Genomic DNA, 10,000 nt, shown 5'->3' with positions numbered 1-10,000 from the left:
TTTTCGTTGCATTTTGTACACTGGTTAACTAATTACTTATTTTCATTTTACGAAATAATAATTTAAAACATTATTTGGCCGAATTTGCGCTAGAGTAGTTAAGCGTGCTTGGGTGAGAGTAGTACTAGGATTGGTGACCTCCTGGGAAGTCCTCGTGTTGCACCCTCCGATTTTACTTCATATAATGTTTTTTTACTAGAATTTCTAAACGTGGTTTAGCTAATTAGTTATTTTAATTTTGCGAAATAAATAATTTGAAACGTTATTTGGACGAATTTGCATTCAAATTCGAGCCACAAGTGCGATAGGAGGTAGGGTTTATATAAATAGATTGCATAAGAGTTGAAGGGTGTAATCATACCAGCAGTAATCCATAGGATCCCATCAGAACTCCGTAGTTAAGCGTGCTTGCGGGATAGTAGTATTATGATAGGTGACCTTCTGGAAGTCCTCGTGTTGCACCTCTCCAATTTCTTTCATATAAAGTTTTTTAGTTAAATTTCTACACGTGGTGTAACTAATAGTAATTTGCGTTTGCGAAATAAATAATTTGAAACGTTATTTTTTCGAATTTGCATTCAAATTCGAGACGCAAGTGCGATAGGGGGCAGCGTTTATATAAATAGATTGTGTAAGAGTTGATGGGTGTGATCATACCAGCAGTAATACACAGGATCCATCAGAACTCCGTAGGAGGCGTGCTTGTGAGATAGTAGTACAAGGATGGGTGACCTTCCTGGGAGGTCCTCGTGTTGCAACCCTCTAATTTTATTTCATACAAAATTTTTTTAGTTAAATTTTCTACACGTGGTGAAACTAATTAGTAATTTGCGTTTGCGTTATTTGGTCGAATTTGCATTCAAATTCGAGGCGCAAATGCGATAAGGGGCAGCCTTTATATAAATAAATTGCGCAAGAGTTAACGGGTGGGACGATACCAACACTAATGCACCGGATCATATCAAAACTCCACAGTTAAGCATGCTTGGCAAGAGTCGTACTAGGATGGCTGACCTCCTGTAATGGCCTCGTGTTGCACCCTCCCATTTTATTTCATATAAAGTTTTTTAGTTGATTTTTAAACGTGGTGTAACTAATTAGTTATTTACGTTTTGCGTTATTTGGTCGACTTTGCATTCAAATTCGAGGCGCAAGTGCGATAAAGGGTAGCCTTTACATAAATAGATTGCGCAAGAGTTGATGGGCTCGATCATACCAGCGCTAATGTACCGGATCCCATCAGAACTCCGCAGTTAAGTGTCCTTGGGAGAGATTAGTATTAGGTTGGGTGACCTCCAGGGAAGTCCTCGTATTGCACCCTTCCTGTTTTATTTCATATAAACTTGTTTCTTGTTGAATTTTCTACACGTGGTGTAACTAATTACTTATTTTCATTTTACGAAATAAATAATTTAAAACATTATTTTGCCGAATTTGCGCTAGAGTAGTTAAGCGTGCTTGGGCGAGAGTAGTACTAGGATTGGTGACCTCCTGGGAAGTCCTCGTGTTGCACACCTCCCATTTTACTTCATATAATGTTTTTTTACTAGAATTTTCTAAACGTGGTTTAGCTAATTAGTCATTTTAATTTTGCTTAATAAATAATTTGAAACGTTATTTGGACGAATTTGCATTCAAATTCGAGGCACAAGTGCGATAGGAGGTAGGGTTTATATAAATAGATTGCGTAAGAGTTGACGGGTGTAATCATACCGACAGTAATGCATAGGATCCCATCAGAACTTCGTAGTTAAGCGTGCTTGCGGGATAGTAGTATTATGATAGGTGACCTTCAGGGAAGTCCTCGTGTTGCACCTCTCCAATTTTATTTCATAAAAAGTTTTTTTTTAGTTAAATTTTCTACACGTGGTGTAACTAAATAGTAATTTGCGTTTTGTGAAATAAATAATTTGAAACGTTATTTTTTCGATTTTGCATTCAAATTCGAGACGCAAGTGCGATAGGGGCAGCCTTTATATAAATAGATTGTGTAAGAGTTGACGGGTGTGATCATACCAGCTGTAATGCACAGGATCCCATCAGAACTCCGTAGTTAAGCGTGCTTGTGAGATAGTAGTACAAGGATGGGTGACCTTCCTGGGAGGTCCTCGTGTTGCAACCTTCCAATTTTATTTCATATAAAGTTTTTTTTAGTTAAATTTTCTAGATGTGGTGAAACAAATTAATAATTTTCATTTTCCGTTTTTTCGTCGAATTTGCATTCAAATTCGAGGCGCAAGTGCGATAAGGGGCAGCCTTTATATAAATAAATTGCGCAAGAGTTAACGGGTGCGACCATACCAACACTAATGCACCGGATCATATCAAAACTCCACAGTTAAGCATGCTTGGGCAAGAGTCGTACTAGGATGGCAGACCTCCTGTAAAGGCCTCGTGTTGCACCCCTCCCATTTTATTTCATATAAAGTTTTTTTAGTTGATTTTTCTAAACGTGGTGTAACTAATTAGTTATTTGCGTTTTGCGTTATTTGGTCGAATTTGCATTCAAATTCGAGGCGCAAGTGCGATAAAGGGTAGCCTTTATATAAATAGATTGCGCAGGAGTTGATGGGCTCGATCATACCAGCGCTAATGTACCGGATCCCATCAGAACTCCGCAGTTAAGTGTACTTGGGCGAGATTAGTACTAGGTTGGGTGACCTCCAGGGAAGTCCTCGTATTACACCCTCCTGTTTTATTTCATATAAACTTGTTTTTCGTTGCATTTTGTACACGTGGTGTAACTAATTACTTATTTTCATTTACGAAATAAATAATTTAAAACATTATTTGGCCGATTTGCGCTAGAGTAGTTAAGCGTGCTTGGGCGAGAGTAGTACTAGGATTGGTGACCTCCTGGGAAATCCTCGTGTTGCACCCCTCCCATTTTACTTCATATAATCTTTTTTTACTAAAATTTTCTACACGTGGTTTAGCTAATTAGTTATTTTAATTTTGCGAAATAAATAATTTGAAACGTTATTTGGACGAATTTGCATTCAAATTCGAGGCACAAGCGCGATAAGGGGTAGGGTTTATATAAATAGATTGCGTAAGAGTTGACGGCTGTAATCATACCAGCAGTAATGCATAGGATCCCATCAGAACTCCGTAGTTAAGCGTGCTTGCAGGATAGTAGTATTATGATAGGTGACCTTCTGGGAAGTCCTCGTGTTGCACCTCTCCAATTTTATTTCATATAAAGTTTTTTTGGTTAAATTTTCTACACGTGGTGTAACTAAATAGTTATTTGCATTTTTCGAAATAAATAATTTGAAACGTTATTTTTTCGAATTTGCATTCAAATTCGAGACGCAAGTGCGATAGGGGTCAGCCTTTATATAAATAGATTGTGTAAGAGTTGACGGGTGTGATCATACCAGCAGTAATGCAGAGGATCCCATCAGAACTCCGTAGTTAAGCGTGCTTGTGAGATAGTAGTACAAGGATGGGTGACCTTCCTGGGAGGTCCTCGTGTTGCAACCTTCCAATTTTATTTCATATAAAGTTTTTTTAGTTAAATTTTCTACACGTGGTGAAACAATTAGTAATTTGCGTTTTGCGTTATTTGGTCGAATTTCCATTCAAATTCGAGGCGCAAGTGCGATAAGGGGCAACCTTTATATAAATAAATTGCGCAAGAGTTAACGGGTGCGACCATACCAACACTAACGCACCGGATCATATCAAAACTCAAAAGTTAAGCATGCTTGGGCAAGAGTCGTACTAGGATGGCTGACCTCCTGTAAAGGCCTCGTGTTGCACCCCTCCCATTTTATTTCATATAAAGTTTTTTTAGTTGATTTTACTAAACGTGGTGTAACTAATTAGTTAGTTGCGTTTTGCGTTATTTGGTCGAATTTGCATTGAAATTCGAGGCCCAAATGCGATAAAGGGTAGCCTTTACATAAATAGATTGCGCAAGAGTTGATGGGCTCCATCATACCAGCGCTAATGTATCGGATCCCATCAGAACTCCGCAGTTAAGTGTACTTCGGCGAGATTAGTACTAGGTTGGGTGACCTCCAAGGAAGTCCTCGTACTGCACACCTCCTGTTTTATTTCATATAAACTTGTTTTTCGCTGCATTTTCTACACGTGGTGTAACTAATTACTTATTTTCATTTTACGAAATAAATAATTTAAAACATTAGTTGGCCGAATATGCGCTAGAGTAGTGAAGCGTGCTTGGGCGAGAGTAGTACTAGGATTGGTGACCTCCTGGGAAGTCCTCGTGTTGCACCCCTCCCATTTTATTTCATATAGAGTTTTTTTACTAGAATTTTCTAAACGTGGTTTAGCTAGTTAGTTATTTTAATTTCGCGAAATAAATAATTTGAAACATTATTTGGACGAATTTGCATTCAAATTCGAGGCACAAGTGCGGTAGGATGTAGGGTTTATATAAATAGATTGCGTAAGAGTTGACGGGTGTAATCATACCAGCAGTAATGCATAGGATCCCATCAGAACTCCGTACTTAAGCGTGCTTGCGGGGTAGTAGTATTATGATAGGTGACCTTCTGGGAAGTCCTCGTGTTGCACCTCTCCAATTTTATTTCATATAAAGTTTTATTTAGTTAAATTTTCTACACGTGGTGTAACTAAATAGTAATTTGCGTTTTGCGAAATAAATAATTTGAATTTTTTAGTTAAATTTTCTACACGTGGTGTAACTAAATAGTAATTTGCGTTTTGCGAAATAAATAATTTGAAATGTTATTTTGTCGAATTTGCATTCAAATTTGAGGCGCAAGTGCGATAGGGGGCAGCCTTTGTATAAATAGATTGTGTGCAAGTTGACGGGTGTGATCATACCAGCAGTAATGCACAGGATCCCATTAGAACTCCGTAGTTAAGCGTGCTTGCGAGATTGTAGTACTATGATGGGTGACCTTCTAGGAAGTCCTCGTGTTGCACCTCTCTAATTCTATTTCATATAAAGTTTTTTTAGTTAAATTTTCTAAACGTGGTGTAACTAATTAGTTATTTGCGTTTTGCGAAATAAATAATTTCAAACGTTATTTGGTCGAATTTGCATTCAAATTCGAGGCGCAAGTGCGATAAGCGGCAACCTGTATATAAATAGATTGCGCAAGAGTTAAAGGGTACCATCATACCAACGCTAGTGCACCAGATCCCATCAGAACTCCGCAGCTAAGGATGCTTGGGCGAGATTAGTACTAGGTTGGGTACCTCCAGGAAAGTAACCGTGTTGCGCCCTTCTCGTTTTATTTCATATAAAGCTATTTTTCGTTGCATTTTCTACACGTGGTGTAACTAATTACTTATTTTCATTTTGCGAAATAAATAATTTAAAACGTTTTTTGGCGGAATTTGCGTGAGAGTAGCAAAGCGTGCTTGGGCGAGAGTAGTACTAGGATTGATGACCTCCTAGGAAGTCCTCGTGTTGCACCCCTCCCATTTTACTTCATATAAAGTTTTTTTAAGTAGAATTTTCTAAACGTGGTGTAACTAATTAGTTATTTTTGTTTTGTGAAATAAATAACTTGAAACGTTATTTGGTCGAATTTGCATTCAAATTCGAGGCACAAGTGCGATAAGGGGCAGCCTTTATATAAATAGATTGTGTAAGAGTTGACGGGTGTGATCATACCAGCAGTAATGCACAGGATCCCATCAGAACTCCGTAGTTAAGCGTGCTTGTGAGATAGTAGTACAAGGATGGGTGACCTTCCTGGGAGGTCCTCGTGTTGCAACCCTCCAATTTTATTTCATATAAAGTTTTTTTAGTTAAATTTTCTACACGTGGTGAAACTAATGAGTAATTTGCGTTTTGCGTTATTTGGTCGAATTTGCATTCAAATTCGAGGCTCAACTGCGATAAGGGGCAGCCTTTATGTAAATAAATTGCGCAAGAGTTAACGGGTGGGACGATACCAACACTAATGCACCGGATCATATCAAAACTCCACAGTTAAGCATGCTTGGGCAAGAGTCGTACTAGGATGGCTGACCTCCTGTAATGGCCTCGTGTTGCACCCCTCCCATTTTATTTCATATAGAGTTTTTTTACTAGAATTTTCTAAACGTGGTTTAGCTAGTTAGTTATTTTAATTTCGCGAAATAAATAATTTGAAACATTATTTGGACGAATTTGCATTCAAATTCGAGGCACAAGTGCGGTAGGATGTAGGGTTTATATAAATAGATTGCGTAAGAGTTGACGGGTGTAATCATACCAGCAGTAATGCATAGGATCCCATCAGAACTCCGTACTTAAGCGTGCTTGCGGGGTAGTAGTATTATGATAGGTGACCTTCTGGGAAGTCCTCGTGTTGCACCTCTCCAATTTTATTTCATATAAAGTTTTATTTAGTTAAATTTTCTACACGTGGTGTAACTAAATAGTAATTTGCGTTTTGCGAAATAAATAATTTGAATTTTTTAGTTAAATTTTCTACACATGGTGTAACTAAATAGTAATTTGCGTTTTGCGAAATAAATAATTTGAAATGTTATTTTGTCGAATTTGCATTCAAATTTGAGGCGCAAGTGCGATAGGGGGCAGCCTTTGTATAAATAGATTGTGTGCAAGTTGACGGGTGTGATCATACCAGCAGTAATGCACAGGATCCCATTAGAACTCTGTAGTTAAGCGTGCTTGCGAGATTGTAGTACTATGATGGGTGACCTTCTAGGAAGTCCTCGTGTTGCACCTCTCTAATTTTATTTCATATAAAGTTTTTTTAGTTAAATTTTCTAAACGTGGTGTAACTAATTAGTTATTTGCGTTTTGCGAAATAAATAATTTCAAACGTTATTTGGTCGAATTTGCATTCAAATTCGAGGCGCAAGTGCGATAAGCGGCAACCTGTATATAAATAGATTGCGCAAGAGTTAAAGGGTACCATCATACGTACGCTAGTGCACCAGATCCCATCAGAACTCCGCAGCTAAGGATGCTTGGGCGAGATTAGTACTAGGTTGGGTACCTCCAGGAAAGTAACCGTGTTGCGCCCTTCTCGTTTTATTTCATATAAAGCTATTTTTCGTTGCATTTTCTACACGTGGTGTAACTAATTACTTATTTTCATTTTGCGAAATAAATAATTTAAAACGTTTTTTGGCGGAATTTGCGTGAGAGTAGCAAAGCGTGCTTGGGCGAGAGTAGTACTAGGATTGATGACCTCCTAGGAAGTCCTCGTGTTGCACCCCTCCCATTTTACTTCATATAAAGTTTTTTTAAGTAGAATTTTCTAAACGTGGTGTAACTAATTAGTTATTTTTGTTTTGTGAAATAAATAACTTGAAACGTTATTTGGTCGAATTTGCATTCAAATTCGAGGCACAAGTGCGATAAGGGGCAGCCTTTATATAAATAGATTGTGTAAGAGTTGACGGGTGTGATCATACCAGCAGTAATGCAGAGGATCCCATCAGAACTCCGTAGTTAAGCGTGCTTGTGAGATAGTAGTACAAGGATGGGTGACCTTCCTGGGAGGTCCTCGTGTTGCAACCCTCCAATTTTATTTCATATAAAGTTTTTTTAGTTAAATTTTCTACACGTGGTGAAACTAATTAGTAATTTGCGTTTTCCGTTATTTGGTCGAACTTGCATTCAAATTCGAGGCGCAAGTGCGATAAGGGGCAGCCTTTATATAAATAAATTGCGCAAGAGTTAACGGGTGGGACGATACCAACACTAATGCACCGGATCATATCAAAACTCCACAGTTAAGCATGCCTGGGCAAGAGTCGTACTAGGATGGCTGACCTCCTGTAATGGCCTCGTGTTGCACCCCTCCCATTTTATTTCATATAAAGTTTTTTTAGTTGATTTTTCTAAACGTGGTGTACCTAATTAGTTATTTGCGTTTGCGTTATTTGGTCGAATTTGCATTCAAATTTGAGGCGCAAGTGCGATAAAGGGTAGCCTTTATATAAATAGATGGCGCAAGAGTTGATGGGCTCGATCATACCAGCGCTAATGTACCGGATCCCATCAGAACTCCGCAGTTAAGTGTACTTGGGCGAGATTAGTACTAGGTTGGGTGACCTCCAGGGAAGTCCTCGTATTGCACCCCTCCTGTTTTATTTCATATAAACTTGTTTTTCGTTGCATTTTGTACACGTGGTGTAACTAATTACTTATTTTCATTTTACGAAATAAATAATTTAAAACATTATTTGGCCGATTTGCGCTAGAGTAGTTAAGCGTGCTTGGGCGAGAGTAGTACTAGGATTGGTGACCTCCTGGGAAATCCTCGTGTTGCACCCCTCCCATTTTACTTCATATAATGTTTTTTTACTAAAATTTTCTACACGTGGTTTAGCTCATTAGTCATTTTAATTTTGCGAAATAAATAATTTGAAACGTTATTTGGACGAATTTGCATTCAAATTCGAGGCACAAGCGCGATAGGAGGTAGGGTTTATATAAATAGATTGCGTAAGAGTTGACGGGTGTAATCATACCAGCAGTAATGCATAGGATCCCATCTGAACTCCGTTGTTAAGCGTGCTTGCGGGAAAGTAGTATTATGATAGGTGACCTTCTGGGAAGTCCTCGTGTTGCACCTCTCCAATTTTATTTCATATAAAGTTTTTTTTTAGTTAAATTTTCTACACGTGGTGTAACTAAATAGTTATTTGCGTTTTTCGAAATAAATAATTTGAAACGTTATTTTTTCGATTTTGCATTCAAATTCGAGACGCAAGTGCGATAGGGGGCAGCCTTTATATAAATAGATTGTGTAAAAGTTGACGGGTGTGATCATACCAGCAGTAATGCAGAGGATCCCATCAGAACTCCGTAGTTAAGCGTGCTTGTGAGATAGTAGTACAAGGATGGGTGACCTTCCTGGGAGGTCCTCGTGTTGCAACCCTCCAATTTTATTTCATATAAAGTTTTTTTTAGTTAAATTTTCTACACGTGGTGAAACTAATTAGTAATTTGCCTTTTGCGTTATTTGGTCAAATTTGCATTCAGATTCGAGGCGCAAGTGCGATAAGGGGCAACCTTTATATAAATAAATTGCGCAAGAGTTAACGGGTGCGACCATACCAACACTAACGCACCGGATCATATCAAAACTCCACAGTTAAGCATGCTTGGGCAAGAGTCGTACTAGGATGGCTGACCTCTTGTAAAGGCCTCGTGTTGCACCCCTCCCATTTTATTTCATATAAAGTTTTTTTGGTTGATTTTTCTAAACGTGGTGTAACTAATTAGTTAGTTGCGTTTTGCGTTATTTGGTCGAATTTGCATTGAAATTCGAGGCGCAAATGCGATAAAGGGTAGCCTTTACACAAATAGATTGCGCAAGAGTTGATGGGCTCCATCATACCAGCGCTAATGTATCGGATCCCATCAGAACTCCGCAGTTAAGTGTACTTCGGCGAGATTAGTACTAGGTTGGGTGACCTCCAGGGAAGTCCTCGTATTGCACACCTCCTGTTTTATTTCATATAAACTTGTTTTTCGCTGCATTTTCTACACGTGGTGTAACTAATTACTTATTTTCATTTAACGAAATAAATAATTTAAAACATTATTTGGCCGAATATGCGCTAGAGTAGTGAAGCGTGCTTGGGCGAGAGTAGTACTAGGATTGGTGACCTCCTGGGAAGTCCTCGTGTTGCACCCCTCCCATTTTACTTCATATAGAGTTTTTTTACAAGAATTTTCTAAACGTGGTTTAGCTAGTTAGTTATTTTAATTTCACGAAATAAATAATTTGAAACATTATTTGGACGAATTTGCATTCAAATTCGAGTCACAAGTGCGGTAGGATGTAGGGTTTATATAAATAGATTGCGTAAGAGTTGACGGGTGTAATCATACCAGCAGTAATGCATAGGATCCCATCAGAACTCCGTACTTAAGCGTGCTTGCGGGATAGTAGTATTATGATAGGTGAACTTCTGGGAAGTCCTTGCGTTGCACCTCTCCAATTTTATTTCATATAAAGTTTTATTTAGTTAAATTTTCTACACGTGGTGTAACTAAATAGTAATTTGCGTTTTGCGAAATAAA

General features: G+C 38.2%; 2 non-coding genes and 18 pseudogenes across 2 annotated transcripts; all 20 read left to right on the top strand.

Annotated features, from left to right (window-relative positions):
* The first annotated feature begins 347 nt into the window (after nucleotides 1-347).
* Nucleotides 348-465, top strand: LOC121221278 (uncharacterized; annotated as a pseudogene).
* Nucleotides 466-1,202: 737 nt separating this feature from the next.
* Nucleotides 1,203-1,321, top strand: LOC121221821 (uncharacterized; annotated as a pseudogene).
* Nucleotides 1,322-2,002: 681 nt separating this feature from the next.
* Nucleotides 2,003-2,122, top strand: LOC121221219 (uncharacterized; annotated as a pseudogene).
* A 165-nt stretch (nucleotides 2,123-2,287) lies between these two features.
* LOC121221923 (uncharacterized) lies at nucleotides 2,288-2,406 on the top strand (annotated as a pseudogene).
* Nucleotides 2,407-2,570: 164 nt separating this feature from the next.
* Nucleotides 2,571-2,689, top strand: LOC121221732 (5S ribosomal RNA). Its single transcript, XR_005919119.1, has one exon. It is a non-coding gene; the product is annotated as a 5S ribosomal RNA (ribosomal RNA).
* Nucleotides 2,690-3,064: 375 nt separating this feature from the next.
* LOC121221327 (uncharacterized) lies at nucleotides 3,065-3,183 on the top strand (annotated as a pseudogene).
* Nucleotides 3,184-3,366: 183 nt separating this feature from the next.
* Nucleotides 3,367-3,486, top strand: LOC121221260 (uncharacterized; annotated as a pseudogene).
* A 163-nt stretch (nucleotides 3,487-3,649) lies between these two features.
* Nucleotides 3,650-3,768, top strand: LOC121221998 (uncharacterized; annotated as a pseudogene).
* A 164-nt stretch (nucleotides 3,769-3,932) lies between these two features.
* Nucleotides 3,933-4,051, top strand: LOC121221248 (uncharacterized; annotated as a pseudogene).
* A 378-nt stretch (nucleotides 4,052-4,429) lies between these two features.
* On the top strand, nucleotides 4,430-4,548 carry LOC121221321 (uncharacterized; annotated as a pseudogene).
* A 256-nt stretch (nucleotides 4,549-4,804) lies between these two features.
* On the top strand, nucleotides 4,805-4,923 carry LOC121221866 (uncharacterized; annotated as a pseudogene).
* A 680-nt stretch (nucleotides 4,924-5,603) lies between these two features.
* On the top strand, nucleotides 5,604-5,723 carry LOC121221924 (uncharacterized; annotated as a pseudogene).
* A 466-nt stretch (nucleotides 5,724-6,189) lies between these two features.
* LOC121221320 (uncharacterized) lies at nucleotides 6,190-6,308 on the top strand (annotated as a pseudogene).
* A 256-nt stretch (nucleotides 6,309-6,564) lies between these two features.
* Nucleotides 6,565-6,683, top strand: LOC121221898 (uncharacterized; annotated as a pseudogene).
* Nucleotides 6,684-7,363: 680 nt separating this feature from the next.
* On the top strand, nucleotides 7,364-7,483 carry LOC121221247 (uncharacterized; annotated as a pseudogene).
* Nucleotides 7,484-7,929: 446 nt separating this feature from the next.
* On the top strand, nucleotides 7,930-8,048 carry LOC121221643 (5S ribosomal RNA). The gene has a single exon (XR_005919030.1). It is a non-coding gene; the product is annotated as a 5S ribosomal RNA (ribosomal RNA).
* A 377-nt stretch (nucleotides 8,049-8,425) lies between these two features.
* Nucleotides 8,426-8,544, top strand: LOC121221232 (uncharacterized; annotated as a pseudogene).
* Nucleotides 8,545-8,729: 185 nt separating this feature from the next.
* On the top strand, nucleotides 8,730-8,849 carry LOC121221246 (uncharacterized; annotated as a pseudogene).
* Nucleotides 8,850-9,014: 165 nt separating this feature from the next.
* On the top strand, nucleotides 9,015-9,133 carry LOC121221928 (uncharacterized; annotated as a pseudogene).
* Nucleotides 9,134-9,297: 164 nt separating this feature from the next.
* On the top strand, nucleotides 9,298-9,416 carry LOC121221911 (uncharacterized; annotated as a pseudogene).
* Nucleotides 9,417-10,000: the final 584 nt, after the last annotated feature.

This window comes from Gossypium hirsutum, chromosome D09 (assembly GCF_007990345.1).
Source record: "Gossypium hirsutum isolate 1008001.06 chromosome D09, Gossypium_hirsutum_v2.1, whole genome shotgun sequence".
Classification (NCBI taxonomy): Eukaryota; Viridiplantae; Streptophyta; class Magnoliopsida; order Malvales; family Malvaceae; genus Gossypium; species Gossypium hirsutum.
This window is presented reverse-complemented; position numbering and strand designations above follow the sequence as displayed.